Raw genomic sequence first — 27,427 nt, 5'->3', positions numbered from 1 at the left:
CAGGGGCTGTTCGAGCCAAGGTTCTCAAGCTTTCGTGTGCTTCAGAATTTCCTGGAGGGCTTGTTAAAAGCAACGGGCTCCACCCCCAGGGTTTCTGAGTTTGTAGGTGTACAGAAGGGAGTTTGTATTCCCCAAAATTCCTGGTGAGGCTGCTGCTGGTCTGGGTGTTCTGCAAACCACTGCACTTACAGCAGAGATGCGCACCTGCGGCCCCGGCCTGGGATGCACCCACCCAGCCCGTCCCATTCTTTGTGGAGGGGGCCAGCAAGAAGGCCGGCAGGAAGGCCCGCGGGGAGGACTGGGTTCCTGTGATTCTTCTGCTGCAGGAGCAGAGCCCAGGAGGCTTTTGTCACTGCTGTCTTTTTCATTAATACTGAGAAGGTCAATGAATTAGGGAAGTTGGAAATTCTGCTTTTACGGGTTAAACAGAGATGGAGAGCTCATGAACACATTTACTCTAGTCTAAAGCACCTAAGTAGGGCTTCCTTGGGCTCAGGTCATGATCCCAGGGTCCTGGGTTCGAGCCCCTAATCCAGCTCCTGGCTCAGTGGGGAACCTGCTTCTCCCTCTCCCTCTGCTGCTCCCTCTGCTTGTGATCTCTCTCTCTCTCTTTGTGTGTCAAATGAATAAATAAAATCTTAAAAAAATAATAAAGCACCTAAATATTTTTAGTTTGCGCTACTGAAATCTTCCACACCCTGGGGGCTCCCCCCCCCAGCTTTTTTTTGTAGTGGGTTTAAAAAAAAATCTTTCATGGGACTCTATTTTTTAAAATATTTTATTTATTTATTTGACAGATCACAAGCAGGCAGAGAGGCAGGCAGAGAGAGAGGGGAAGCAGGCTCTGCACTGAGCAGAGAGCCCAACGTGGGGCTCAATCCCAGGACCATGGGACCATGATGTGCGCCGTAGGCAGAGGCTTAACCCACTGAGCCACCCAGGTGCCCTGGGACTCTCTTTATTGCATTGAGTGTGGACTCACGTGAGTTCATAGGGAGACAGTTATTTAATGGCAACCCCCAAACAACAAGGACTTCAGAACAAACCCGCACACAGACTGGAAACAGGTTCAAGCCAGTCCGAGGGGCTCAGCAGCAGGGACTCCTGGACTCCCCTTTTCACTGGTGTGCTGGGCGCTGCCGCGGTGTTTCTTCCCAACCACTCATTGAGCGGCTTCGTGTTGGTAGCCTTCCTTTGTCCAGGCCTGGAGCGTTTACAGCACAGATACTGACCCATTGTCCAGTGCGTCAGAGATCCCTGCCCTGCCCTGCCTGTTAACCTGGTCCCAGCACTCGGCTGCCTGTGTCTCCCATCTGCTTTTCTGTCTCTCTCTTCATCTTGTCCTACTGGACAGCTCCTTCTTGTTTATACTAGGATTTCTTCTTTTGCATGGTTCCTCTAACTTTACTTCAGTTTTAGGTCTGCTTGCAAATTATCATGTGATTGTGGTAGATTCCAGAAAGAACTGTAATCTGATACTGTTACCCCCGACTCATGGTATAACCGGTGGGTAGGGTCCGCGCATCAGGTGCCACCTTTGCACCTTCTGCATCCCAACTGGTGCATTTCCCTGGACCAGTATGTTATTTCTGTCTCCATTAAATATTCTGTTTTATTAAGCTCAGTGTTGAGCCTATAGATTCTTGTTTAGCACTTGGACTCTTGGGCAGTACATTTTTTTCTAACTTGTTCTATTTCATATGGTAGAATTTACTGTGTGTGTGGTGGGGGTCAGGGCTGAGCGGTTGAGTGGTTGGCTCCTGGTTTCGGCTCAGGTCATGATCTTAGAGTCCTGAGATCGAGCCCTGAGTCGGGCTTCATACTCAGTGGGGAGTGCTTGGGATTCGTTTTCCCTCTCCCTTTGCCTTTCCCACTTGTTCTCTCTCTCTAAAATAAATGAATCAATTAAAAAAAAATTCTTCCTGTATGTTTTCTGCCTCCATTGAAAGATGCTGATAAAAATGATGGTCAGGATGGAATTGGGGATAACAGACTGGATATGGATGGAGTTCATATATATATATATATATATATATATATATATATATATATATAACATATATAATATATATAATTAAAAAAATATATATATATATTTTTTTTAATTTTACAAAACCTGTTTTCCCTTGAAGATGGCTGTCTACTTAGGTACCGTAGTATAGAAATATTTTGTAATCTTGCAGAGGTCAAGGTCTGATGGCTCCCTTCAATTCCCTGACCAGAAGCTCAACAGTAATTCTTTATTGCTAGGATCAAATTCCATCAGAGCTTCCTGTGACCCCAGTCCCTCCCCCTAGGCCTTCCTGTTTCCTTTAAACCCATGGTGATAGATCTCAGCCAGGCTTGCCGCACTCGGCCCCCCAGGCCATGTGGTGCAGAAGATAAATGATGGTCTGTTTCCACATGGTGGTCATTAAAGTGCAGTTACAATGTGACTGTCTGTGCAAGTTGGCTACTCATTGCTTTATAATCTTTGGATAACACAGAAATGCAGCAATTAGGAGTATTAAGAGACTGTATCTGTAAAATGGAAGTTAGATTTGGGTAATTTGGCTTGTCAAAGTAGTTTCCAGTGCTAACAGGTAAATATGGCAAGGTTGGCTGGAGGCGGAGATGCTCCGGGAGGGCTGAGATTCTCATTCACGGCTTTCCAGGTTCCTGCATGCCTCCCCTCTTGGATGGACTGGAAACGATCCGTGTAACCTGAGAGCATCCCCACAAGAAGGGGTGACACGCTTACTGCATGTCCCTGGCCTGATGTCACTGGCTTGTCTTTGCCAAAATCTCTATCCTTCGAGCCAAATGCTTTGAGATGGAATTTCCATAAAATTTGTGTATGAGGATGCTGATTTTCAACAAGCCCCAGAGTGAGTCTTCGATAGAATTAACTTATCAGTTTGCACCTTCCACCATGATAGCAGCACTGGGTCATAATCTGTGTTTCCTTTGTGTCTTTAGTTATTTCAGCATCAATTTGATAACTTTTCAGGCTCCTCCCGCTTGCTCTGCTTCCCAGATCCTGCGGACTTCTGTCTTTATTTCATATTGCCAGAACAGAAGGACTACCCTTTGGATTTCAGTCTTCAAAAACATTGCTCAGGCTTTGAGATCTCCAGCTAAGCTCTGTCGTTTTCAGACTCTCAGTTCCGCATCTACCAAACCTGCCACACTGCCCCCTAAATTCCCAATTTCCCACTCCCTTCTCAGAGAGACCTGAAAGTTCTGAAACTTTCCTGTTCTTCCAGGCTCTGCATGCTCTTCTGGGCTCCTTTTTTTAAATCGTAGACCATGTTCAGACCTTTTTTCTTTGCCCTCCAGGCATCTGGGCTCCTTTACCCTTTTCCTTTCTCTACCAACCCCCCCCCCCCCCCCCCGCCCCAATGCTTTTATTTACTTGAAACATTCCTGTGACTACACTTGAGACACAGACACACTGGAGGCAGGTGTCGAGCATGCATTTTGCTCCTTCTTGTCCTTCCTGTTCAGTCAGCCGCATGATAACCAGAGTCCTTCCGCAGACCTGGGCTTATGATCCTCCTGTCCCGGAGAGTCTCCTCCTTCTGTATATTATTCATTCATCTACTGTCAGCTGAATAGTAGCTCAAATCCAAGAGCCCCAAATTCACTTACTGTTTTTCCATCCAGAATAAAATAAACATCCTCAAGTTGCATTTTTGCATAATTCGTAAGATAGCTAATTCTGTAGGAAAACACACAATGGAGCAAGCACGGAGCGTGTGATGTTCCTACAACCTTACACCACGCCTAATTGGATTACCCTCAGATTCTTACGTTTTCTTCTCCGATCTTTGCGCCTTTTAAAGGATGGTATGTTGCATGCTTTGAATGCATTTCTGATCCAAGCTCACATTCATAGAATTAGTATGCAGAGAATCAGACTCTGTTTCACTGAGGTCAGTGGTTGCATAATCTCCTTTTGTATAAGATTTGGAAAGATACCTTGTGATAATAACCATATAGTATTTATAACTTTGGATATAGTAGCTATAGTACTAATAATTTGTAAACCTACTGGTCATGTCGATAAAAAGAATGGGATAGTACTCTTTGATAAGTTGATAAAGTGAGAGGTACTGGGCAGCTCAGGTGGTAAGTGTCCTGAGTCTTGATTTTGGCTGGGGTCATGGTCTCAGTCAGGGTCATGAGAATGGCCTCCGACTCTGAGCTCAGCGTGGAGACTGTCTGTCCCTCTCCCTCTGCCCCCCCACCCCCGCTCACACTCTTTCTCCTTCTCTCTCAAATAAATAAATAAAAATCTAAGTTGACAAAGTGATAATTGCATTTTAGTATTAGTAGGAAGGAAAACAGTCGTGGTAGCAGCTTTGTGTCCAAAAGGGGGTCGACACTTCAGACTTTTTTGTTTGTGTTGTTTTTGGTGGGCAGCTCTAACAAATTGTCAGCTAGTACTTTTTTAGTCATTTTGCTTTTAGCATATCTAAAAGATTGATTTTTGGTCTTTGGAAAGTAGAAGAAACTATCAACTTGAAATATGGTATATATAATTTAGGGTCCCTAATAATTAGCATCTTTCTTTTTTTAAAAACAGGAGTTATTTAATGTCATGAAATATTTTAATAGGATATTTTTTTCTAAAATAAAAGACATTTTCTGTTTAGAAGATATAAAATTCTGGAGAGATAGATACAAGATGTCATTTCTTATTCAGTTAGGTGGCATCCTTCCTAGAGGTATTTTACACAATTTAAGTCAAACTTATTTCTATCAAAATAACCAGCAAATTAGTATCAGTCAGCCAAGAGGGGAACAGAGAGGAAGAGATTACTTGAGTCTTAAAGAATCAATAGAAGAGAGACAGTTGTATCATAAAGACATCATAATATAGATACCTGATTATTTTGATTATTATTATTATTATTATTTTTAAGTTTTACATAAGCTCTGTGCCCAGTGTGGGGCTTGAACCCTGCCATTAAGAGTCACATGTTCTACCGACTGAGCCAGTCAGGTGCCCTGATATATGGTTCTTATAAGTAATGAACTCCGATTTCATCAGCCAAGGCTAATACGAACAAAGATCCAGGAATTATTATAGGTTCCTACTAAGAAGTCACACTGTTACCATATAAAACAACAGAATAATGAAAAGCCACACAGCAGAACACTGAATTGACGTGAAGCCTGTGGGAGCATGTTAGATTTGGTTATGTAAGATAATTGATTTTTCAAATGTGTTTAGCTGAAACCATTACTGATTTTTTAAATAGAAAATCAGAAAATTCTTGTAGTGCCTCTGAGCATTTCTTTTCATTAGACAAGATTCTCCTAATTGTAGTATATAGGCTTTTTACTTGAATGACCCAGACATAAGGAGTTCCAATAAATCATACAATTTTAGAGAAACAAATTTATTTGACTCCAGACTTTTTGTAATGAATAAACACAGGTTGAATTACAGGACCCATGAAGTGACTTGTGAGAGAAAGTTAGCCATTAAGGCTCAAGGGGAATTTATCGAAAGATCCGTAATTCACACATTGAACAAAACTTTTGCAAGCTCCTGTTATAGGCAGGGCTGCTTTCCAAGTGATAGGCAGGATGCAAAGTTGAATGAGACATGGAGGCTGCATTCAAGGAATATACAGTTTTAATGCTACAGCTAGGACAGAAGATTGAATCACCAAAATGCAGAATTACAATTTTAACCAAGTGTTTTTATATATTTAGTTTGAAAGACGAAAATAGCCTAAACTTATCCACTACATCTGGAGCCTAAATCCAGACAGACACATTTTTAAACATACAGGATGATAGCAATTTTTACAGTTACTTAAAACAGCAAATCGGTTTTTATATTCTTAGATTATATAACTTGGGATCCGGCCGTGCAAGATTGAATTTTCCAGTCCTATTGAAAAATGGTCTGCAGGTTAACCACAACCTAGTTTCAGTCTGAGACAATTTGGATGCATTCTAAATAATCTTAAAATGTTCAGAACGAGAGGCGAACAAACTTTTTTGGAAAGAGATTAGGTTACGGAAGAACCTGCTGTCAGTGGGTTGGGATGGCTTATCTGTGTTACAGAGATCTGTGGGCTGCATCCTTCCAGAGAACGCAGAGGAGGAAGAAGTGTCCTTGGTAAAAGAGCTAGGAAATCTCGGATGGCAACTCGCCAGCAGCCGTTTGGAGGGGAGGAATATGATGATGTAATTGCTGTGATGTAATTTGCAATAGTCTGTTCTCCAACTGGATACATATGCCAGGCCGTGTTGTGCTGAGTTACCCTAAATCAGTGGGTAAGCATGGTGTTTCTTCCGGGAAAATTAATATTATTGCAAGATGTGGGGCCGGGGAAGATTTTTAAAATTAAAATAAACACCCATATTTTGCAGGGACGTGCATTGTTTTCATAAAATACAACAAATTTTCAGCTGAAAAACCTCAGGGAAATTTCAAGCTTCTGGTGGTCCTTTTCACTTTTCCACTGGATTCCAGTGGGCGTGCAGATGGCTCCTGTGCTCTTAGAGGGGGTGTGGCTGACATGCTTCCTGACTTGATCTTCACGATGACCTTGGAAAGCAGGGTTGAAAAACAGACTCCGAGAACATAAGCAATTTGTTGGCCTTCAGAGCTGAGAATCCAACTCAGCCAAAGCTCCTTCTTGGATCTGCTGCTGCCTCCCTAGGATTTCACAAGGACTTTTATGTCCAAGGACTTTTACCTCCATGACTTCGCTTAAAGGCTGTGACTACCGTTGAGTAGGTATTATAGGTATTATAACCATTTGCATTGTTTAAAAGGTCAAAGCAAATTTTGGTAAGGATGTGACCTATGCACAGAAGTATTACTCGTCAGACTGAAGTCAAACCCAGGGTTCTCGATGCCCAAGACAGAGAACTTTGCACCACACTGAAGCAGTCAACAAGAACCTGACACTGACTCAAGAGCGCCTTCAGTGTCAGCCTGGACGCTCAGATCCATGTCAGCTGACCAGACATAATTTTCCTGCTAGTTGTAGTAGTTAATCGTGATGATTAGCAGGAGGATGCTTTACGTTTTCCAAAGCTCTTTCTATGCAACTTAGCTCATTTGATCATCCCAATAGCCCCTTTGGCCAAAGAGTTCTGATATCCCGTCTAAGAAACAGGAAGAGGAATTAACTTCTATTTAGCTCTCCCTGGGCACAATGCTAACATCTTAAGATCGGCAATCTCGTTTTCTACGCATGACCTCATCCTATCATCCTTATGAGAGTCGTTTGTTGAGAAGATGGAGGCTCAGAGGAGTTTATCGTTGTTTGTGTATCTAGTAAATTTTGTAAGACGCAGATCAAGTAAAGTTGAGCAGCATTCTTTAATGCGCTCACCAATGTCTTTTTTACTAAACATTCGTCTCGTGTAGTTCTCTAGTGAAGTCTGCTGTTCTCCCTTGCCCAGTTCTCAGGGATGTCCCTGAAACAGATGTTTTGTCCTTGCTAGTTCACCTCCTTTCCAGCAACTCAGGATCTCTTCCTCCTTTTGGGAGGGAGTTGTTGCCTCTGGAGGTTGGAGGGGAAGAAAGGTTTTTAGTTCGAATTATTTCCTTACGGCTAATTTCCCCCTCTCTTCTATCAGCATATCTCTCTAGGGTGTTTGACTATAACAGGCCGTTTGGATCTCCGGGTGATTGTTAACACATATACATTTCTGTTAGCTGTACTTTCAAGCAGTGAAACCAAGCAAGAGAGCATGAGGAAGGTGGGGCATTGGCAATGCGCAGTGACCAAACCCACAGAACACAGATCATGAAACGCTTACCCTTCACGCTGTCGCGAGTTCGTTTGCCCTGTGACCTGCTCGTGGACTGGACATCAGATGAGGTGGTTTCTGATTAGAGATAATACCTAGGAAGGACCAAAGTCCACTCCCTTCCCCTTCCCCTTCTGTGGCCTCTCTGGGAAGAAGCAGATATTATCAAAAGAGCTCGACCAGGCATAGTCACACATTAAATGCACCAACACTTTGATTCCACTGGAAAGAGACAATTCGATGTAAATCAGATAAACACATCTGTGGGAAAAATGACAGCGTCTGAGAGTCTCACTGAGTAATCTGCGATTTTTTAGCAACATGTTGTTTTACCTGTTTAGTAAAATAATTGATCAGATGCATTTATAAAGCTCTTCAGTACACATGACTCCTAAAATGCCTCGTGCGTAGTGAGGAACGACACTTCTTTAATCGACACTGAGCACCCTCACTCTGCTTGGGACTTCGGCAGTCTAATGGCGATCTGAACCTCTATGGCATGACTTCTGTTCTCTTTTATGTTTCTAGTCCAGTTGGACAACGGCCAGGAAATGAAGAGGCCACTAAATATAAGGTTTTATACAGGTGACAGAAGAGTAGAAGTAGACACGAAATGCTCTGCGGAGTCTATACCAAGTGATGATCGCTACCACGTAGAGAACTTAGTTCATTTAATTGCGAGGGAAGTACCATATCCCTGCTTTACCAAGGACATTAAGGCACAGAAATGTTAAGCCACCTGCCGGGGTCACAGTGCTCTTAAGGGATGGACTGTGGTTGCGGAGACGGGAAGTCTGCCCGGGAGATCTAGCTGGGATGGAGAAGAGTCAACTTAAAAGGTCTCCCTCACTGAAGTTTGTCACAACACAAGTTACTACAGACACATAGATAAAATGGTACTTTCATTGAGAAGCATTGCTTTTTAAAAATTTTCCTCAATTTCCACAAAACCGTTTTTTCAAACTCTTTTCATGTATTTTTCACCACAAGTTTCCTTATCATTATCAGATAGATGCTTGGTTTTTAGAGCTGATTGCCTTTAATTCCATCAAAGTTGGCTGAAATAAAGCACTTCTTAAAAATGTGCGTATGAAGCTGTCGCTGGAAGATTTTTCCCTCCACAAAAGTACCCTTTTCCTTTTTTTCTCCTCGTTTGTTCTGTGATGGTATTTTTGCGATCTCTACAATGTAGCTGCTTCCTGTATGCATCTGAAAGTGATTTTAAGAATCTTTTCTTTAACATCTAGCACTTGTCATTGTGAGATCAAAGCACCAGAAGAATGATGACATTTGTGTTAAACTTACTTTAAAAAAAAAAAGAAAAAAAGACTCCCATTGGTGGTTTCTGTAAACCGCTGACATTAGCATTGATGGAGGTCATCTCAGGCTGTGGGGTCCTTCCCAGACAGTTCAGTGTTCCACAATTAAGTAACTGAGAGCCATTTCACAGTATGAAGGCTTTGGGGAGGACTTCCTTCTAAGATGGGCCCCTCATGTGTGGGCAAGTCTGGTGGTGGGATGAAGGCATTATTGAGACCGGCAGGAGAGGGTGAGGTGAAAATCTCATCTACTGTGAAAGGAAAGTCACATACAGACGGACGCGTGAGGAAGGACGCCTTTAGACCTTTGCAACTGGTAAACATGAAAAGGTTAGGAGGATATTTCAAGTGTCTCTGATGACCACAGGTAGCAAAAGCTCTCTGCATGTCACAAAAATTCATGCTCAGTAGTAGTATTTATTTATTTTTTTGATGATTTATTTATTTTAGAGAGCAAGGGGAAAGGGCGGGAAAGGCTGGATTTCAGGATCCTGAGATCACGACCTAAGCCAAAACCAAGTTGACCAACTACTCCCGCAGGCGCCCCACGCGCTCACTGCTTGGGAAGTGTGAAGTTCATGACTTGCTCAGTCACGTTTCCCTGATGCCCCAAGCCTAGGCCCATCTCTGCTCTTGGCTTGGTAAAGTTCTCTTGCTTCTTCCTTGCCACAGCACCTATTTCGTATGCTTTGCAGACTGGCTGCACCTGTGTTTAGAAAAATGATACATGGATATAACGTCAAGGCAGGGTTGGCATAAAAAAATAAACCAATTTGTGTGAGATATGGTTTTTGGCAGATACTTTGAATTTTTGGAGAATAACAAAGGCATTTGATAAAATGGGAGGGAGGCTGTTGATGGAATCTCTTCTTCAGGCTCCAGTCCGGCTGGTCCTCCCCCGTTAAACGCCTCTTATCTTTGTCCCCGACAATTTCCGCACATGCTCCTGAGTGCACCCCCTCCAGGCAATTCAGGGAAACTTCAGAGCGTTTCACAGTTTTAAACAAACATTAGAAAGTGATAGTTTGTATACAACAACAAATAAAAAGCAAACTATGTTATGCATAGACATTTAGGAAAAAAAAAATAAAGAAAAACAATGATATCATGCTTCATCACACGGACAGCTGCTAATGTTTAAAAAAAGTCTTTCCGTGTATTTTTTTCACGTGCGTGATGTACAGTTCTTCCATTTTTTGAAGATAGATATTGAGTTGAAAAAATGTACCAGGAATTGTGCTACTCATTCAGGATTAAAAAAAAAAAAGATTCCTGCCCTTAATGGAACTTTTTTTTAGTGTGTTAGATGATGGACAAGTGAAAGAGAATTAAAACAATTACAAATATTATAGCTTCTATGAAGGAGATGTGTAAAAATGAGCAGTTAAATGAGGGGCTATTTTAGATAGGGGAAGGAGGAACCGTTTTAGACATCTCTTTGTCCAATGTTCCTTTCCCACTTGTGGGAAGAGCATTTTACTTGCTTTGGAGAAACAGTCCCCACCCACGCCTTGTCTGTGTCCATCTTTCTGGCTCTTGTGGCCCAGGCCGGTAGATTCCACACCTCTGGCCACAGTAATTACTTTGAAGATGGACATTTAATCCAAAATAGGAAAATGAAGTCGAATGCTTGGCCTCCAATTGGATCTGTTGAGGAAGAACATTTCTTGTCCTTTGGGGGGAAGCTGGAAGGATGTACCTGTGCAGCATCCAAGGACCACAGAGACGGGAGAGGCTATTTGAGAAAGGAGCCTAGTGAAGAAAAGAGGGATATTCCAATGACATCATCTGGGCATCTGTGTGCAATGGTGCCCAGTGAGGTTTTCAGTGATAGGATTCATGTCCTGCGACTGTCCCTCTCCCTTCTGGTTTTGAAAGATCTAATTAAGTTGATTTCAGAGAGGATGGGTTTTTTATCTGATATGTTAAATTTGAAGTAATGTAGGGAGTCCAAATTGGACCTGTCCATTCAATTGCTGTCTCTCTGTCTCTGTCTCGATCTCTCCGTGGAAAGAAAGAGAACCAAGCTCTGATCTAAATTTTCTGTTCAGACAAGAAAGAATTTTTTCAAAGAAAATAGAGATTGAAGAATAAAAGAAGTTGTTGGAAAATTAGCAAGTCTTAGAAAAAAGGAAAGAAAGATTTTAAGAAACAGTTGATGGTCAAAATTCTCTAGCGTCTTCTGTGGTGGGGTCAGAATCTGCCATTATTTTCCTCCTTCTAATTCTTTTCTCCAGATCTTCATTCTTGCCTCTCCCAGTGGGCTCAGAGATGGTTGTAGTCTTGGCAAAAGGTCCTGGGACGCACTCTTGGTCCAGGCTGTAGATCGCCGAGTTTCGCTGGTAGCTGATCTTTAGATGCTGGAACAGTGTGTTTCCCTGGGTATGCACCGGACCGTCTCCCAGGTTTTGCACTGGCCGCCCTTGTTTCCTGAATTAAGTGTGGCGTTTGGCTTTGGTGCCTACCTGACAACTTGAATACGCTACTTGCCTAACATCTTTTGATTGGACTGGTTTGTCTGATATTCAGGATGGGTTGTCTTTGAGACTGACATCATCCAGTCTCTGGGTTCCTTAAAATTTTACTCTTTATGCTTTAGTCCTCCTTGCCGTTGGGTTTCTTAATCCTTTGTGTTCATTCAGCGCTCATGGTTTGATGTAGAATTTCTAAGTATGAGGAATAAAGAAGACAATTAAAATGTCACTGGTGACCAATAATAATGCAATGTCAAGAGAGAAAGGATTAGCTACACTGAAAAACATTTGATTTAAAAAAAAAAAAAGACTATTTGTTTATTTTGAGACAGAGAGCACAAGCAGAAAGAGGGGCAGAAAGAGAGGGAGAGAGACAAGCAGAGGCCCCGACTCGGGGCTCAATCCCAGGACCCTGATGAGACCATGACCTGAGCCGAAGTCAGATCCTTCACTGACTGAGGCCCCCAGGTCCCCCCAGAAACGTTTGATTTGTATCACATTCTGGATCGTCTAAACGGAAAGGTTAGGAAAACAAAGGGATATTGCAGTTTTCTTTACAGAAGGAGAACAGGAAGTAAAGGGGTGATTCTGAAGTAAAACAGTGTGCCAGGAACACTCCCCCCCACCCCCGAAGCTTCTAACTAAGCAGGAAACACAGAATTGATTGGGATGCCAGATAGGCGGCAGGTAGCGCATGATGTAGTAGCCACTGAACACATTCCCCTTGTTGTAACACCTGATCACGAGCCCTGTGTGATGTATATTTCATTCTTTCAGGAATCAGGGCTCGAATACGCCCATCCCAGGTGTTACATTGTCCACTTCCACTGAGCCTTGCCGGAGCCATCAGGCTGATCCATGGGCAGTGGCTGACCTCAGAACCCAGACTCGTAGAGCAAGTGGGAAATGGAGAATTAAACGTGGGCCAGGGCTGGAGAGAGGGTGGACCAGGAAGTCAGAGGTCCAGAGCCGCGGAAGGTCATAGCTCTATAATAGCTCAAAAGCCCAAGACCGCATGCAGTTTGTAGGTCAGGGGAGGGCAGTCCACAAAGCAGGCAAGTCAAAGGGGGGGGGGCAGGGAAACAGGTCGACGTGCTAGACACAGGAGACCTCATTCGCTCCTTATTCTTGCAAGAATAAAACTTTATGTCTGGGTGGAGGGCAGCCCCCAACATGGGGCTTGGGTCAGGCATGAGGGGTCAGAACTTCATGAGCTGAATTTCCTTCAATCTTAGGGGAAGGATAGCCACGGGGACGTACCGGCTGGCCCATTCACCCGATGCTGGATGCGCAGATGAATTCACACGTAAACATGAGTCAACCTCTACTTCTAGTGCACTTCTGTAGCAATTGCTTATATCAAGGAATCCATTCTCCTTGGGGCTCATTTATTATGTTTATTTCTATCAGCTCTTTTAAGTAAAAGCATCTTAGTGAAACGAACCGTCCCACGTGGGCGTAGGCGACAAGTATTTCACATGGCTTACTTTTCCCATTCTTTAAGGTTTGCTCTATCCTCAGGTTAGGATGAAATATGGTAACTGATCTCTCCAAAGTTTTTCTACTAGTAAATGGTAGATTTTCGAAAGACCCGTTTTAGATATTTTTCACTGAAAAGGCCATAAATAATTTCCGACTTACTGGTCTGCCTTAAAGCGTCTTGGCAAAGGAGAGTTAATTCAGCACTCAAGGTCAGATCAACAGCACCTGCTGTCAGAAGAGTGGCCACTATTTCGGGTGTTAAATAGTCAGAAATTAGGCTTCCTGTAGATGTGAAAAACTGAAAGAAGCAGAACATAACCTGCATCCTAATGGCGGTGATGGAAAATCACACTTAAACCCTGACTGACTTGGTCGCTCTGAATGAAGGTAGTTAGAAGTTCCTCAGGTTGAAGAAGAAAATGGTGGTAGAAGAGCCCCCAGAATATTGTCCCAGGTAATCCCATAGACCGCGTGGATCGTTACAGACCACTGTTCAAATGATGGAGCAGTGCCCAACCCATCCTTTCAAAACAGATCCTAACACCGACTCAGTAGAAGGAACCATTCATCTGCTTCCCCAGTGTGAATTGTGAGAGCTGCGGGATACTGTCGCGTCTGTAGCTCAGACTGGCCACAGAGCACACTTGCCGTGAAAGGGGACATTACGGTATCCCGATTTGCTATAATGTTGCCATTTGTGATTGTGCTCTGAGAGTCTGAATCGTTCCTGCTACGTTTGGGAGGGTTGATGAGGCTTCCTTGACCGTCTCTCCAAATGCACTCATCAAACTGGGCTTGCCTTGAATTTCCCTAGAGAATATCATCTTTTTGGTCCATGTCTGCACTCCAGTCTTGCAGTTTGGAAATGAGCTTGAGTGTACCCCTTCCAGTGGAATGTAACCCGTGGAGGCAGATGTTCCAGCAAACTCACATCTCTCCTGCTGCCCTGTTCTTCTGTGTCGCAGACTCACATTAGGAGAACAGAACTGAATTCAGCGTATGTCTTCTTACAAAGTAAGGGCCGTGAGAATGGCCATTTGTATTCTTTAAAATGCTTATATTTTGTGACAGTTATCTGAAGGGAAAAAAGAATGTGTATCTATCTCATTTTTCCTTTCCATTAATGGACTTTCCCCACACTTGGTGCCTCCAAAAACTTGCCTCATTATCGTAAACCATTCTCCTTGTCTTCCTATTTGATATCAACTGCGTTCTGAGGAAAAACACAATGTTTCCAAGGATCTGTGGGCCCTTTCTTATCGTTGAGTTTTGCTGTTTGGAAATAATTTTTTTTTAATATCCCGGATCTTACCAGTCTTCAACAGCTGTCCATTCTTTCATTTCAGTGCCTTGACGCCTTCAGAGCTATCTTTTCTCGACTACCTTTTCTACAGAATACAAAATCATATCGTTTCTTTGTGTTTTTTTTAGTCAGATTAACTCCATTCCTGGCTTGGCTTTATCTTCTGATCGGGAGGTCTCTCACGTTGTAAATTAGACTATCTTTATCATATGAAAGGTCAGACAGAAACCTCCGTTTTCTTAGTTTTGTGTGTGTGGTTTTGTGGTCGTTCTTTTGTCTTGTTTTGCTTGGGAACCGACTCTGAGCTCTTCCCCATCTCTCAACAGTTTGCGGTCACTGAGGTCAAGACCGTTCCCACTTGCCACTTGCAAATATGTTTCTACTTGCCATTTTCAAATTACCGTTGCCTTTGGATGTGGGAGAATGTCTTCCTTTGTCAAAATGGCAATGGGAGGCACAAGTGACAATCGCCTTCCCTTACGATTTGGGACTGCACAAAGCTGTCAGTTTTTAAAATGACACTGCGGCACAGGTTTCCTTTAAGATGGTACCTTTCATTTCTGACTCCTGCTGTTCCTGACAGTTGAAATGGCAGCAGGAGGCAGACACTCAAGTAAGTTCTCTTGGCATTTGCCCTTAGGTAGAAATTAATAATAGAAGAAGCAGGTCCGTGCTTAAAAACAGTGAGTGTCAGATGTCATGCAATGGACTGTGACCAATCCCCTAATGAGGTGACCCAAACTGTCCATAATTTTCCAAAGCTGGCTTTAATTCTCAAACTTGCTTACAGTGTTAATCTGTGTTCTTATACTTGGAGAGCCTTTGATATGTTCTGGGATCTGATGTTCTACTCCAAAAACTGTGCCCCGAATTGCAGCTCCATTTCTCACTGAATCCTAAATTACTTGGCTGCTTTGAACTTCATCAGTTGTGCACTCTGTTTTTTCTTCTTACGCTATGTTTCTGATTTCTGATGAATTAGTATTCACTTCCCTTGCCCCCACATGTAATAGCCTCATGAGGTATCAGATAGCTACGCTGATTACAACCCAGACGTCAACTGCGTGGCTATTCAGATTTATTGGAATTGTATAGACTCTCCTAGCTTACTAGTTTATTTATGAGTTGCTGGATTTTATAGGCATCTTCTTCGTCTGATGCCTTCTAGTTCTGCACCATCAGCTGGTTTGTAGCTAATATTTGCAGTTCCTTTCTTTGTGGATGGATGCTCTATTCCCAGGGCTTGGGGTCTGGCCATACAATAGAATTTAAATGATCCTCTCCCAAACCCCATTTTGCTAGTTGAATTCCCATATTCAGCTCTGGGAATAAGCCAGGGCACTTAGCTATGTGGTTATGTATGAGATATACATTCTGTCTTTTTGCTCAATAAATTTTCATATCAGTTCCTCTGGTATTTGAAAAATGCCTTCGCATATACTTTAAGCTCCTACACAGTCTCCCTTTCCTGACCCATCGCTGATGTATATTGATTTATTTATCACTTCCTTAACTTCATTTTATAATCTTTTTAGCTCTCCCAAATGCCTCTTTCTCAGCCTTGATTACTTCTTGTTTTTCTTATTTGGCCATTTTGGTCCATTTTATTCAAGATCTTTTCTTTACTAGATGAGCCTCCTGCCTCTGAGGCAAGATAAATTGTCCTTGAACAATTCCTGTTTCCTTAGGTTTGTACAGATTCTTGATCATGTATTTTTAATTCCACCCAATTTGAGTAATTTCCCAATTTTTTTAATGTGAGCAGTTTACCCACTTAATGTGACTTTGATAAAAATTGATACAGTCCGTAGTTTAGCTTTTCTGTGGTCTGTTCCCACCATTCATGTTAACAAGTCATGTTAGGGGTTGTTCCATTTTTACCATCTTACGTCAAGAAAGATTCTTTTCCCCATACCTACAAGTTACTCGTAAAACTTTTATTTTAAAATTAGACCTGCATTACCTCTGGTATTTTGGTTTGTGGCAATACACTATGTGCCCTTACAAGTTTTATTAAAACAACTGCCTCCATTGCCCATTTCTTTCTTTGTCTATATCGGTTTCTTTATGAGGAAAGGCCATCTCACTATTTGCTGTAACGCAGAGGTTCTATAGCAGGACTGTGTAGAAGAGTCACCTTGGAAGCTCCGGAAAATTGCAGATTCTCGGGACTCATTCTAAACTTACGATCTGAACTTTCTGGTTGAGATCCCAGGAAGCTCTATTTCTAGCAAGCCCCACTGCGAACCTTAGGTGAGGACAAGCCTTCAGGAATCCATGCTAGGTGGTTTTCCATTTGGGACTAAGCGTGTTTAAATACTTGAGGGAAATAAAACAACGAACATGGGAAACAGGCTCACATTTATGAGGTTCTCCGTCTGATCACATATTTAGTTTTCAGATGCCCCTGTACACTGTTACTTCTCTGCGGTCAGGAGCTATGGCTTGTCCATCACTAAATCCTTATACTCTGTCTCCTTCTTGACACGGGAGGACATTCCACACATGTTTGTTAAATACAGAAACCATCTGAGCTGCTTATCAATAGGCATGGCTTTGTGAGAATCCACCAGGACTGTTTCATTGAAAATGATGGATTATTAAGACTGAAGAGAGACATAACTTGCTGGGCAAAGAGGGGTGCATGGAAGGAACCCATGAGAGTAGAATTGGGGAGGGAGATAGGTAGCTCTTGACGGTGTACAGGGAATGATATTGAAGGAATTAAAATTCAACCTACAATAGCCACTGCCATTTCAGGTCGCTTAGGGATGGTATCTGAGTGTGTGGGGTGTTTCATGGGTGTCACAGGACAACACTCCTCACAGCTACATCGCCTTGTCTGCTGCCCTCAAAGATGGATTTTGGTGGGGTGCATGGGTGGCTCAGTGGGTTAAAGCCTCTGCCTTCGGCTCAGGTCATGATCTCAGGGTCCTGGGATTGAGCCCCGCATCGGGCTCTCTGCTCAGCGGGGATCCTGCTTCCTCCTCTCTGCCTGCCTCTCTGCCTGCTTGTGATCTGTGTGTCAAATAAATAAAAAATCTAAAAAAAAAAAGATGGATTTTGGTGACATAAAGACATATCCTTGGGGATGATTTTTTTAAAATAATAGTTTTTTGGTTGTTGTTGTTTTTTTTTTTTTTTTAGATTTTATTTATTTGACACAGAGAGAAAGATCTCAAGTAGGCCTGTGGGTTAGCAAAAGCGCGAAGCAGGAGGTGTGATGAGAAGGTCCCAGGTTCTGCGGCGCTTCCTGGCTTCCCGCAGCCAGTGCCGGGTGAGTGCGCGGGTGTGCGGCCGCCTTGTGGCCACCAGGAGCCAGGCCCTTGGCCACTCGTTCTTTCTCGCCCATTCTCCCAGGAGCTGCTCTGCACCCCGGGGTCAGGAGTGGGCAAGATGGGAGCTCGGATCTCAGCATCTTGCGGCCCCCATGTACTGTGGGCAAGTAGTACACTTTGTTCTTTAAACCTTGGAGGGCGCCTGGGGGGCCCAGGCGGCTGAGCCTCTTGCCTCTGCTCCGGGCATGACCTCAGGGTCCTGGAGTCCAGCCCCCGCGTCGGCCCCTGATCAGCGGGGAGCCGGCTTCTCTCCCTCTGCCTCCCCGCCCCTCACTGCTGCGCGCTCATGCTCGCTCTCTCAAAAAAAAACTTTTTTTTTTTTTTTTTTTTTTAATAAAGCCACTGAGATGGTGGGGTTTTGGTGCCTGCGTCATTACTTCCATCACCTTATTGAGAGCAGGGGTAGATAACAGTCCTGCAGATCCTCTAGCTGTTAGTGCAGAATGTTTCAGTAGGTTTAGTTTTTTAACAAAATACATTGGCCCAAGGGTTCAAACAGATGGCAAAATTTAACCGCATAATGTCAGCCTCTTTAAAGAAAAATAGGTAATACAGAACCTTTTCCAGTGGCTACAGAATATGAAAACGATCGCAGCTCACCATTGAGAGACCCCGTAGCTCTGCCCTCTGTGTTCCCACCCTGCGTAGGCAGAAACACGCCAAACCGGGCTCTGCCCTCTGCGGAGGCTGGAGAGCGGCGTAACTCACGGCCTGTTTGAGTCAGCACGTTCTGTTATTGCCAATTACCACCGTGAGGCCGAACTTTCTTAAATTTGTTGAAAGCTATTCTCCTGAAGGTTACTTCCTACTATAATAGGAAATTGTCTTCTGAGTCAGTCAGTCCTACTGCTGGATGGCTGTAATTATTAGGTAAGATTTTTTTTTTAATGCATATTTAGCAAAATCTTTTCCTTGTTGCTTCATTTTGGCAAGTTCTGTCCTCAAGAAAAGTTTAGATTGAATCCATTTCACTATTCACATGACAAGTCTTAAAATATCTGGAGACAGCTGTCATGTCCCCCGAACTCTGTTGTCCAGCCTGAAGTGCCCCGTACTTTCAACCGTTCATTACGGGGCACCCTTACCACACCTTTTCAGCACGCGGATTGCTGTCCTCCATACAACCTAGTTTGCAAAGTCTGTTTTAAGGCACGACGAGATCATGTGAGAGATGCCAAAAAGGGTATGCCAGTTTCAGAGTCTATGAGGAGACTCCTTCTAGGTATTTTCCTTCTGTCTCTACAGCCTGGGATTGCATTTTCTTCTTTAGAAGTGGACTCCAGTGGTTGGATCATCAAAATGTCCCAGGAATTTTTTCATCATCTGTTATCCAACTGAGGGTTTTATCTGTTCTTTTCTTGTCTAATAGGATTTTGGAAAACAATATAGAACTTTATATCTGCTGGTAATAATTTCCAAACTGCTATTTTTTTTTAAAGATTTTATTTATTTGACAGACAGAGATCACAAGTAGGCAGAGAGTCAGGCAGAAAGAGACAGAGGAGGAAGCAGGCTCCCCGTGGAGGAGAGAGCCCAATGCGGGGCTCGATCCCAGGACCCTGGGATCATGACCTGAACCGAAGGCAGAGGCTTTAACCCACTGAACCACCCAGGCGCCCCTCCAAACTGCTATTTTAAAGTAAACATTGCTTAAGCTAATTCCATAGCATGACAACCTAAACATTAACTCTGTGTGTGTGTTTGTAAATTAATACTGTTGTAAATGAAGTGTTTCCCTTTTCCCTCAGTATATTAGGTTCCTGGGGATCACATGTTGCTGTAACTTTCTAGTTATGCGGCATCGTTGCTGACATACTTGTTTTAAATGTATCAGAGTTAACCACAGCGTGGGTACATTTTTATGCAAATTATTAATTCATAGCGGTTTTTCATTTGTGTTGCTTCCACGAAAAGTAGCCTGCTCAAATGAAAGTTATTTAAACATATTAAATTTCTGATAGTAAATGAGTAATCAATGAAAGGCGTTCAATACTGTGTGAAGTACAAAACCAGGCAAGAGGAAACTGTTAGGTTTGATATGAGGCTAGTGGTTCCGCTTAGGATGAGATGGTACCAGATGGGGGCCAAATGCTGAGAATGCTTTGTCTCTTGATTTAGGAACTAGACGCGCGGTTGGTGAAAACCCTCCATCTGCACGCGTTCTTTCTTTGTGTCTTTCGCACTTCGGTAGGAAGTTTATATGAGACAAAGTGAATGCTTCCTCACTTGAAATTATACTCATACTTCTCTAAACTATTAAATCCATCCTCCAACTGTCTGAAAGGGAGCACCTCTTTTCAGAGTTTCACCTGGGAGAAGTGTTGTTTTGTCTCTAGAGCTGTCCTTATCTTGGTTTCATTTGAGAGGAGCACTGTGGAATTATTGCCGGTTTGCCCCCCACTGAACAAATGCATCTGTAACAAAGGCCACTTGCACAGGGACATTCAGGTGTGACGGCTCCCAGCGGAAGCAGGGTCGTTTGCTAACTGGGGATGATTGGTCGGAAGATCTCTTTATCCCCTTCCCGCTACGCTCATGCAGGAAGAGGAGCTCTCCTTTAGGCAGCCGGCTAAGGACTATTGTATCACTTCATTAGATTGGCTCCAAGCCTTGTCTCATACGTTCATAGCTCTCTGTTGAAATCTGTTGAAAGTGACAGAATGTGCCCATTAAAAACGATTTATTGCCACCCTTGCTTCAGGACTTTGGACCAAACCATAATTAATAGTAAGTTAAAAGAGAACGGAGTCAGTGGTACTGGAGGGTAGAGGTAGGAAAAAAAAAATCCATAAAGAGAAGTAATGAGACACAATAGATGTAGGCACAGGGCTTCAGAATAAAGAGGAAAGTAGAAAAGCAAAAGAACTGAGGGGGAAAAGGAGAAAGGACGACATCAGACAAAGGGACGCAGAGAGAGACCAGTGTTCAAGCGGTCTCCCTTCGCCTCCGCCAGCCCCCTTTCCTGAGCCTCTCCGGTCTCTTAGCCTGAGACTTGGCGCGGTTCTACTAGACAACTTTCTACCTTCTGTCACCCAGGAAATCTTCCTTTTTTTCTAAACTGCATTAATTCTCTTAATAAAGAGTGACTGAGAGCCAGGTACTCTGCTTGGCTCTGGGGATATCTGGGAAATTCTGCCCCTGGGTACGTGCGCACACACTAGGTCAACCAAGGCTATGATGCCCTACCCAAGATGTGGCAACCAGGATCCTGTTCTTTGATGCAGTCCTCCCAGGAAAGTCCATCTGGACTGGTATTACCAATTAAAATTCACAGCTCAAACCCAGTCTTCTAAAATTCCTTGTGTGTTTGGAGGCTTTGTTTTATAAATGTGTCTCTTTTGAGTTTGGTCTGCACATACACCGGTAAATAACGTTGTCTTTGGCTTAGGGTTTGTGATCGTTTTGGGTCTCTGTTGTTCTGTGTTTTAAAGGTCAGGATACTGAGAAACAAACATTTCTTAAGTGCCTGCTTTATGTCAGTGCTTTCCTGGAAGAGTAGGATCGTATAAACAAGACACGCGATACGTCCTAGAGCGGAATTAAAAGAAAAAGGAAACACGGAATCCTATATCCCAGATAACTAACTCAGGAAGTCCCTGGTCGAGGAGCCCTGGGGGGTCTTGGTTGAACTTTTAAACTGTGGAAATGATGGACTTTCCTTACATTTTGTGTGACGTCTGTGGGTCTAGATCGCCTTAATTTTGTAGTCTCGGAATTTCTTTGGTATGGTAGATGCAGACAGCAGACTAGTCTCCAGGGATTCAGTAGAGTTAAAAATACTCACAAATAACGTAGAGCAAGTACTAGGACAAACACGACTGTGTCTCACGCCGCAGCTGCTCATGCACCCACAGCGCAGCCCTGGGGTCCCCTGATACCCCGACCTCCGCACTTGCTTCCTGTAAGCCGAGTTGAGCTCTTCGGGAGCACATTACTTCTTCTTAATTGTTTTTTTCTGCTATCTGAGGCTGTCCCAGGTGAGATTCTGACTTCTTTAGAGACCTGGACAGTCACACTCCATTCATCATCATCAGAGTGAAAAGAAGTCTACACATTACACCAGTGAAGGGTGTTTCTTTCTTTTCATGTTGCAACTTAAATCAAAACTAACGTGGTATATTTTCTCTGCATTTTGGTGTGTAAAATTTCTGCCTCTCCTAGAATATAAAAATATAAGGAGGTTGATTCTTAAAAAATAAAACTGTAGAAATACCTAGCATTCAAAGACAAGCTGTTACAGGGAATGATTTAATGATTTTAAGCAATCAAATATTATCTCCTACCTGTATGTACTCTCTTACATAGCTGGTGCTTTAATGAAGATAGTATCAGTTGCCAACATTAGTTCTTTTGATAAGGGCTCTGTTGATACTATAATAATAAAGTTAATTCTATATAATAAGTCAGTTAATGCATAAACATTGGGGGAAATAGTGTGTTTCCGGTATGTGTTCTAGAGGTAGGATAAATATCCTAACATAATTCCCTTTCTCAAGCAGGAAGAAAAATACAAGGGAATATATGATTAAATGGTTAATTATGTATACTTGCTAATGATTCTTATGTATACTTAATGATTATTAAGTATACTTGCTAGAGGATTTAAGAAAGGAGACGCCATTGGAGCTGGAGGGGAGACTTGATCCCGCAGGGCTAGGTCAGACTTAGATGAGTGGGAGAAAGTAGGAAAGATATTTTTGGCAGGCCTAAAAACTTGATGTTGAATGTGAGTCCTTGAGGAGACTGTGAGTACAACAGTGGGTATGTGTGGAAGTTCAGCAGGAGGGGAGGTTAAATTGGCAACTTGGACCAAATTATAAAGAACTTTGAAGGCCATGAAGACTAACATCAGTAAGAAGGAACAGATGGACAGGAGCAGAACATTGTCTGGTCATGTATTACAAATAACAATAGGCAACATTTATTATTAGCTTATCCTGTGCTGACACTGTTTTAAGGAGTTTGCAATGCCTACATATGTATTTTTAAAGATTTTTATTTATTTATTTGACAGACAGAGATCACAAGTAGGCAGAGGCAGGCAGAGAGAGAGCTGGGGAGGCAGGCTCCCTGCTGAGCAGAGAGCCCGCTGCAGGGCTCGATCCCAGGGCCCTGAGATCATGATCTGAGCTCAAGGCAGAGGTTTAATCTACTGAGCTACCCAGGTGCCCCAACATATCCTGTATTTTATATAACCCTCAGAGCACCAGAGTATTTATCATTATGATTTTTCTTTATTTTAAAGATAGATAAGCTGAGACACACAGAGAATGAGTCACTAGACTACACAGGTGGTATGCAGAAGAACCAAGATTTAAACCCAGGCCATTTGGCTTCCAAGTCCATATACTTAAATACTTTGCCATCTGATATCACAAGGAAGCTCTATGCCTAAAAATGTACACAGCCCTGTAAAATATGTGTCATGATCCCAATTTTCAGATTGACCGGTTGAGTGTCCACAAGCCACCACTCTGTCAGTTTTCCTTCAAACTTCTTCTTGCCAGAAAACCCAACACAACATGACTCTGACTTTAACTGCAATAAACATACATCTGATCAGTACGTTCAACCAGTAACCATAGAGCAGTCCTTTGCGCAAGCGCAGTCAGAGGTGCTGAAGGTCTGACCCGGGGACTTCGTTTCACCGGTGGTTTTAGGACGTAGCTCTCCATTTACCTGGGTGTATCGTGGAGACGCTCAGCGGCTAGGGTTTCTTTGCTTTGGCTTAGTCCCAATTCAGCCAAACCACTCCCTACACCCAACCTGTGAAGACAAGACAGGAAACAGAGACGAAAGAGCCTCGCAGTCCCACATGAGGAAAATAACAATGATCAAATTCCCTCTTGCATGGAGCCAGCTCGTGGGGCTTGTGAGAATAAATATTCAGGAATATTTAAATATTCAGGAAGTCTGAGAGCTGCTAGTTACACTCTTGGTAGCTTGAAATGAGCCATGGGGAGGTGTATCTACACCACAGAAATGGGCGAATGCTACAGATTAGGAGTTTTCTAAAACAAAGCCGTTTTACCAGCACACCACTGCCCTACTTTTCCTTTATGGGTTCTTTTAAGTTCCAAGGCTCCCTTTCCGGTGCCCAGAGCACCTGCTGTTTGTGTCCCTTTTCTCATCCGAGAGCGCTCACGAGAAGGGGGACGGGGATCAATATCTCTTGAGCAATTGCTGTCTACCAAATGCTATACTTGTTCTACATATTCATTTGATATTTATGGCAACTCAGTGACTTAAGTATCCCTCCCATTTTCAGACTAGAAACCTGTGGATCAGAAAAGTTACTTTCCCAATGTCAAACAGATGAGAAGAATTGGAGTTGAAGTCTCTACAACATGTTGTACATGATTTCGGAGGTCGTAATCCCCCCGTTGGATCCCACTGACTCTGGCTGTTTGGAAGTCAGTAAGTCACCCTCCTCAGTCCGTTTAGAGATGCTTTAGTAAGTGATTAACAGAGCTTGCTTTGTTCACTGACTGATTCCCTAAGTACTCAGAAGTACCAGGGGCTCAGCCTGGCAACGAGAGGCTCCGTTAATGCCTTGAGATAGAATGAAAGAGACAGATGCTCCGACAGGAAGAGCAGTATGTGGGACGCATTGCTTCCGATTCAGAAGCGTTTGAAAGAAGTTTTCTTGGTGGGAGGTGGATGTAAGCTTCTTGCCACCCCAGAAATCCGACCACATTCTTTATACAGTTGAAGCTGAGCCTGAAAGCCAGCTTAGTACCTGCTCTTAGAGACACCTTCCAGACCCTGTGATTCAGGAACTTGATAATGGAGTGTTTGTAGACTAGAGGAAAAAAAAATATAAAAGGATATCTGTTTAAAAGATGATTATTAAATTTTATCATTGACAGGTAGAAATAAACATGATGTGTCAAAGGTATATTCATCCTAATACTCAAATTTTGTTGTAGATTTGTTGGAACTTGAACTTGAAAGTGCACGTCTCCAAAAAACCACCTCTGTTGTTTATTACCTATTTATTACACTGTAACTGTTGATAATTATTAAAGTATTTGGCCCTATTTTTCTCTTCTCTAACTTAATGATTAGAATAATACCTTACAACGCAGAGTGACGAAACACATTGTAGGTAAATTTTCCAGTCTACCTTTCTTTTTTTTCTTTTTTTTTTTTTTTTTTTAAAGATTTTATTTATTTATTTGGCAGAGAGAAATCACAAGTAGATGGAGAGGCAGGCAGAGAGAGAGAGAGGGAAGCAGGCTCCCCACTGAGCAGAGAGCCCGATGCAGGACTCGATCCCAGGACCCTGAGATCATGACCTGAGCCGAAGGCAGCAGCTTAACCCACTGAGCCACCCAGGTGCCCCTCCAGTCTACCTTTCTAACCAACTTTGGTCATTTTCCTCTGGAACCCTTAATTTTAGTAAAATTTTTCATCTCACTCTTCTCTGGTCATTCCTCTACGCTTTGCTACCCTGGAATGCCTCTTTGCTCTTTGTCCCTTCAGTCTTTGTCAGTGCGAAACCTTACATCAAGATTGATTCCCTCCCAAAGCCTTCCTCTTCCATGACATCTTTCGTAGAACTCAGATTTCTCTTCTGAATTCACACTTCATTTTCCTCTGCCTCACCTGTTTGTAGTTTGACATCTATGGTGATGCTGCTTTGTACTTTTGTCTTAATGTTTTATGTGTGTTTTTCTTTTTTCTTTCCGACAGGGTTTTAAGTACATAGAAGTTGGGGCTGTTTTATTTCTTAGTATTTCTCATGGCATCAGGCAGAGTGTTACGCACCTGGACACTCAGAGAACAGCCATATTCATGTATACGGAAATTCACGTATACAGAAATTCAAAATCCTTTTCTGGGTGTTTTGAATAGAACTGTGCACGGTGTGAATGTTAATAAGTGTTCGGTAATTACCTACATTATTTCTATCTAATTGCAGTACGTTCAAAGAATCCAACCTTTGTAGCTGCTTTGCTCAGTTTCTTGACCTGCATGAATTCTCATGAAACTTAACAAAAACAGTCCTTATGGGCTAAATTGTATTCTTCCAAAATATATATGTTGAAGCTCTAATTCCTGATGCCTCAGAATGTGACTGTATTTGGAGACAGGGTCTTTAAAGAGGTAATCAAGGTAATCAAGGGAGGTCATGAGGGTGGGCCCCAGTCCAATATGACTACTGTTCTTGTAAGAAGACAGACGCACAGAAGAAAAGACCATGTGAGGACACAGTGAGAAGGTAGCCATCTGCAGGCCAAGGAGGGAGGTCTCAAAGAAACCAAATCTGCCAACACCTTGATCTCAGAGCCTCCAGAACTGAGCAGAGATCAATTTTGTTGTGTAAGCCACCAACCCGTGGTTCTCTGATGGCCGCCCTGGCACGCCAAGGGCCGTCTCAGATAGAAGAGCGAGTTTCACTGTAACCTTCTGTCCCACGCCGGCTCCCTTTTGGATCTCACCCTGTCATTTAATCTCTGAGAGGAGCCAGTTGAGTTGATTGGCTTAGTGGTCTGCTTGAGAGAGAGAGAGCAGAAGCAGTCTGCGCGTGTTCTTTCATTCGTCCCTCGGGGGCCAGATTTTTGGTCCAAACACCTCAGTTTGTGTATCGTTTAGGGCAAGTTAATCTGTCTTTCTGTCTCGATGTCTTCACCTGAGAAATGGAGGTAGTAAGCTCTGTATCAGTGAAATGACTTTAAACCTGTTAGTGCTTAGAACAGTCCTTGGCTAGTAACAGTCTAGTCTAGTAATGAGGAAATTCTAGATATTATTTGATTCTGGATATTATTCTAGATATTACTTACCTTTAATAAATAGAGTTCTAGCTATCTGGCTAAACAAATTTTAGCACTGGAATTTAGGGTCTCGTGGTTTTTAAAACACATTCTGAAGATACTGAAAGGCTAAATTTTTCATCTCCTTGTTGTGTTTCTGTACACATATACACAGACACGCATACATATACCTAAGACACATCTTTATTAACCAGAGATGAAGTAACCTGTCAGCACTTCCCCTTGTTTGACGGCAAACACACGTTCATACGTGCTGTCAAGTCTCCTGGGGCTCCTCTGTCCCTTTTGTTTGGATACCCCAGTCAGTGGGTCTTGAACTATCCTGTTGAATTAGTAAGGCGTACTGGCTCTGTAGTCCGGGGCTGATGAATGTCCTAAAACATGACTTCAATGGAATGTTTTTCTTTTTATTATGTTTTCCTCCTAAATTAGTGCTATAAAACCAAGGACACACTTTCAAAGGCGTTTCTGTGATTTGAGATTATTGCTGTTACTGCCCTTAGCTTTTTTCCCCCCCAAGGGGGTTACAGAATCAACTGCCTTTGCACATTGTGTGCATCTAATCTGTTATAATATGCTAATAGGTTTTAATATGGTATGGGCTTGTGTTTATAAGCACAAACCTTATTGTAAATGTCAAAATAATTCAGATCTTAATATATCCCCTGTAGTGATCCATTAATAAGGGCCATAGGAGCAAATACTGTAGGTAGTTATTTCTTAATGGACAAGGATCTTTTCGCTATTGGATTTGGAGATCAAAACCCAGAGAGACAATAAATAGCCAGCATTTTAATTTCAGAATGTGATGGTTGCTCTCCCCACAGCATGGGGGAATTTCCCTTGAAAAGCCTCATTTATTAATCTACCACGACAGTGCCAAGGACGTGATGGATTTTTTTTTCTACTCATAATTGTCAAGTAAATGAGTAAATGAATTATTTCCATCATTGTGTCGCAGTTATAT

The 27,427-nt window shown here is 42.8% G+C and overlaps 1 long non-coding RNA gene across 3 annotated transcripts in view; it reads left to right on the top strand.

Moving 5' to 3' along the window:
• The window catches only part of LOC116581695, a 91,841-nt gene that overhangs the window by 50,771 nt on the left and 13,643 nt on the right, over window positions 1–27,427 (top strand). Inside the window, exon 4 of one of the 3 annotated variants that reach the window (XR_004282180.1) lies at window positions 6,373–6,447. The exons of the other annotated variants lie outside the window; for them this stretch is intronic. This is a non-coding gene — a long non-coding RNA (uncharacterized LOC116581695). Of the gene's footprint in view, window positions 1–6,372; window positions 6,448–27,427 lie in introns of those variants that run through there. 3 annotated transcript variants of the gene reach the window in all.

The sequence above is a fragment of the Mustela erminea genome, chromosome 21 (assembly GCF_009829155.1).
Source record: "Mustela erminea isolate mMusErm1 chromosome 21, mMusErm1.Pri, whole genome shotgun sequence".
In the NCBI taxonomy this organism is placed as follows: Eukaryota; Metazoa; Chordata; class Mammalia; order Carnivora; family Mustelidae; genus Mustela; species Mustela erminea.
The sequence above is the reverse complement of the archived record's forward strand: the minus strand, read 5'-3'. Positions and strand labels throughout refer to the sequence as shown.